Source organism: Macrobrachium nipponense, chromosome 23 (genome assembly GCF_015104395.2).
Source record: "Macrobrachium nipponense isolate FS-2020 chromosome 23, ASM1510439v2, whole genome shotgun sequence".
Taxonomy (NCBI): domain Eukaryota; kingdom Metazoa; phylum Arthropoda; class Malacostraca; order Decapoda; family Palaemonidae; genus Macrobrachium; species Macrobrachium nipponense.
This window is the reverse complement of record NC_061090.1, coordinates 29,508,710-29,513,756: the sequence shown is the minus strand read 5'-3', so window position 1 is coordinate 29,513,756 and position 5,047 is coordinate 29,508,710. Positions and strand designations below refer to the sequence as shown.

At 32.1% G+C, this 5,047-nt stretch overlaps 1 long non-coding RNA gene across 1 annotated transcript in view; it reads right to left on the bottom strand.

Annotated features, from left to right (window-relative positions):
• Positions 1-551, bottom strand: part of LOC135196374 (uncharacterized) — a 7,189-nt gene extending 6,638 nt beyond the window's left edge. Inside the window, exon 1 of the long non-coding RNA XR_010310397.1 lies at positions 420-551. This is a non-coding gene — a long non-coding RNA (uncharacterized LOC135196374). The remainder of the gene's footprint in view (positions 1-419) is intronic.
• Between the last annotated feature and the right edge of the window lie 4,496 nt (positions 552-5,047).

Sequence of the window (5,047 nt, the reverse complement as noted above, 5' to 3'; positions counted from 1 at the left end):
GCAACAATGACTACATAATAATTGCGGCTGTCATCTACGGTCAACACGTCGAGAACTTTACTTCATAGACACGTACTACGGCCAATTATGAGAAACCAGAAACATTTTCCAGCCTAAAAGCGATCTCATAAAACAATGAACCGCCTTTGAAACCATATTCCATCACTTAACCTAACCTACTAAATCATTCAAGAGTACTTTCATCACGAATTTACATTAACATCACAGGGGACGGGAAAATATGACGACTTGGTGTACAGTTTACACAGGACTGGAAAATCTGGAGTTTTTTGAAGACCGGCCATCTCTAATTACCATTTCAAGCAACCTTCAAACTCCATAGTAACTATTACTGCACCTAAACCTCATTTACCCAAGAAGTTAGAATGACACACTCATCGCTCAAAAACCACCCTTACCTTCTCATAAGGTTGCAAATCACAAAAATACACCTCAACTTCGAAACATGGTCCTGAAATAGAGTCCTTCTTGACCTTGAAAGGAAAAGTTCCACTTGCACAGTGCACACTGACACTGTAGTGACTGTAGGCAAAAGGGACTGAGCCGCACTGAGCCTGGGAGCCGATGGTTCTCTTCAACCTGGTAATTCTTAGCCAATCAGAAGCCTCCACAGCGGCTCATTTCAGAGAGTTTCTAAGTGTTCCTTTTCCACCAAACCCTTCAATAATGAATCATTAAATTTTAGAATGAGAGGCGAAAACGATACTCTCAACTAGTGAATATATTTAAAAAATCTTGAGAATAAGACACCAAAATGGTACTGTCAATTAGTAAATATATGAATTTGATAAAAAAAACGATAATATTAGACCTAGAGACGAAACAGTAATGGCAACGTCTTCAACCTGCCAATTCTTAGCCAATCAGAAGCCTCCACAGCAACTCATTTTAGAGAGTTTCTAAATGTTCCTTTTCCGCCGAACCCTTCAATAATGAATCTATAATTTTGAGAATGAGAGGCGAAAATGATACTCTCAATTAGTTAATATATTAAAAAATCATGAGAATAAGACACCACAATGGTAGTGTCAATTAGTGAATATATGAATTTAATAAAAGACGAGAATATTAAGGGATCCAGAGACAAAACAGTAATGGCAACGCATCACGCAGAATTATTTGAAGATTGACTGTGAATTTCTTCCCTGCTAGTCGATTGGCAGCAGATATTTCCCATCTTCCCGGTACCGGCTAACCACTGAATAATTAACCTTCACACATATTCTGTCATCAATGCAAGTACCGTTAAATTAAAGTGAAACGAAAGTCACCCCATAGAGAACGCACCTTCCACAAGCACAGTCACAAGAACTTTCCCTTAAATTGCTGACATTTTTAAAACTGATTTTATACGAGAATTCCTTTGGATATTTCATCTGAAATAGAAATCTACCACTTTAATTACGTGGAAATACAATTAAGCTTGGCAAAACGTTTTATTTCTATACGCATTATTACCAACCATTTTACTAAACGTTATTCATTTATAGTTGCGGTATTTACCAACTTGTGTGTTGTTTGATTTTAGTTTATGTATGTCTGTATATGTATGTAAGTATGTATATTTTGTTACTCACAGTGTCTTCCATAGGGATATACCTAGTATTATACAGTTATATTATAAAAATATATATAAAAATAGAAAAGTAATTATTTAAACGAGACCATATTAAATCATTACAACAGAGTAATAACAAATGTTTTTCAGTAATTAGACTACACAATTTTTTTTAACAAACAAAACAACATTTAATGCAACTTGTCAACATCTCAATGAATTTCGAACACCCGTCTCCAACCCATCAGGGCAACATCACTCCTAAATATGAACCACCCCCTCTCCCTCGCCCGCCACCCGCCCCCAAAAAAATTCGATTCATACATAAAACAAAAAGGGAGAAAATTTTTTCTACAACGCCACTTGGTGTTAATGCAAATTCCGACAATTTATTGCAAATTGAAAGAGCTCGTTGCTTCGTGGTCACAGTGAATGCTCTTTTGCTCGCCGTATACAACACGGGGAATTTTCAATACCAGTATGAAACTTGTATGCCGGAGGGGAATGCAATTATAACGGTCTGGGATGGGTAAAGCTGCGATGACTTCCATTTATATATATATATATATATATATATATATATATATATATATATATATATATAAATAACTTAGTTGTCAAGAGTTATTCGTTAACATTTAATCTAAACCGGCCTACGGCAGATGGAAATTGTCTAAATATTAAATTCAAAATGTAGAATACTGTCTAACTTCTTAAAACAAGTTTAAAAAAACAGCAGAAATTACTCTGCTACTTCAGTTATATTCTTAAGATAAAATTCAATTATGGGAATTGCCAAGCAGTGCCTTTATTTTCATGATGTAGTCAAAGCCCAATAAAACAAAACATAATATATTTATATATATATATATATATATATATATATATATATATATATATATATATATATATATATACATATATATATACATATATATATATATATATATATATATATATATTAGTAGTTTTTGTTTTATTGGGTTTTGACTACATGATGTAGTCAAAGCCCAATAAAACAAAACTACTAATATATATATATATATATATATATATATATATATATATATATATATATATAAATATATATTAGTAGTTTTGTTTTATTGGGCTTTGACTACATCATGTAGTCAAAGCCCAATAAAACAAAATACAAAACTATATATATATATATATATATATATATATATATATATATATATAATATATATATATATATATATATATATATATATATATATATATATATATATATATATAGTAGTTTTGTTTTATTGGGCTTTTTCCATCTGCCGTAGGCCAGTTTAGACCAAATGTTAACGAATAACTCTTGACAACTAAGTTATTTTCTTATTTATTTATTTATTTTGTAACTGCTAGGAGCAACAGAAAGATGTTTTGGCTTCCTACACACCCTCTCTCTCTCTCTCTCTCTCTCTCTCTCTCTCTCTCTCTCTCTCTCTTCAGCTATCTTCTCTTAATAGTAATTTTCAGAGATCTTCGAAATTATTTATCCGATTGATGTAAGATCACTGAGGCGATTTTATTCTTGGAAAGTTAAGTTTCTGATTCAAATGGCCTTATACCGGCAAAAGCCCTCGGCGTAGTTAGTGTGGTTAGATGTTAAAGGGTATAAGAAGACTGGTGTGGACCTATGAACGTATTCTACCCCATTAGACTGACAAGTGATCATTTATTGACAATTATCTACTATGAGACATTGTCGATAAAGATGACTGTCTACTGTTTTAAAGATAAGGAGTAAACAAATCTATAAATTCCTGCCTTGGATTCCTCTAAAACCATATAAAAGCATAATATATGAGCAATTTTTATAAAGAAAACTTTACCCTGAGGTTCATAATAAAACCCGAAAGACAACATGAAATAAAGGGAAAATGATATGAGAAATTATTTATAGATATTTGAAAGGAAACACAAGATCAAATCTGGGAAGATGAGATGAGAAATTATTTCTAAATTTTTGAAAGGAAACACAAGATCAAATATAAAAATGAACTGACTTTTTATACACGACCTTCGAGCATTTTCAGAAATTAAGATTAACTTTCACGCCATAAAACTCATTTGACACAAAACTGAAGACCCAGCAGCTTCTCAGAAAATCCAGCACGAAACTGGAAACGTTAAAAATAAGCCAAAAACCGTTTCGATATTCACCTTCCCCAAAAGCCAACACATCACATTTGCATATTGGAATCTGTTTTGCATACCGTGACCGTTACTTCTTTGATATGCAGACCAAAAAGCCGATGAAATGGGAGTCCTCCCCAGGAAACATAAAAGAGGACCATCTATACCTGCAGTTTCTTTTAGGCCCCGATGTCCAGGGCAGATGTTAGTGCGTTTCTAAACTTCCTTTGGGCCATTTTGGAAGGAAACAGATCCCTTTAAACGATTCATTGTAATTTCATCGCAGTAATTACATCGTACTAATTTCATCGCATGGTAATTACATCTCATACATTTTCACCGCATTGTAATTACATCGTAATAGATCACATCGTCAGTGATTTCATAGTCTTGATTTTTCATAGATTAATGATTTTTACTTGTGTTTTTATGCTTTTCACGATTGTCTTTTTCAAAAGCATGATTTGCTTTATTTTAAAAAATAAAAATATGTATTTAGTGTTTGGTTTTAAATGACGTTTTCTTTTTTATTTATTCTTTTAGTGTCGATGATTATTAGTTGTTTGATGCCAGTCTTATTTTTAATTCAATTAATCAGTCTAAGAAAAAAAGAGGATAGTAAAAAAAGCGACATTCTTTAAAAAAGCTTTTTTTATTACTTATTTTCAAACAAATACATATAGTGCATGTATTGCTTTTTTTTTTTTTAGTTAAGTTAATCACTTTGGCAGCTTCAACACGAACAATATCTCTTGCATGATTGTGTTCTCCCAAACGTTTTGTAATGGAATCGTCATTTGTAAGAACTCTTGCATGGCACTTTGTTTTATAAAACTGGTCACATTTCCAAATAGTTTTTTTGCTAATAGTTAGGCCATTTGCTAGTTAAATCGTTAGATCCTCTGATCTCATCAACAGCTATAAGAGTAATATTTGGACGTTTTACAGAAAAAAACAAGTGAATTATATTTTATTGTTCATTTATTTTTTTGCGTTGAAAGAAACCTTACGATGAAATACTGACGATGTGATCTATTACGATGTAATTACAATGCGGTGAAAATGAATGAGATGTAATTACCATGCGATGAAATTACCACGATGTAATTACTGCGATGAAATACCGGACACCCTTTAAACTTGACGTGGAATGAATATAGATTTTGGGTGACGTCACGTAATACATTTAGTCTGTAAATTAGTTTAGTCTTTTATTTCATTTTCAAAAATTACTGAATGAATTACAAAGGTCTAATGTCGTAACTGAGAGAAACCCCCACAGCAGCAATATATTATTTAAAGTAATAGTTAGAG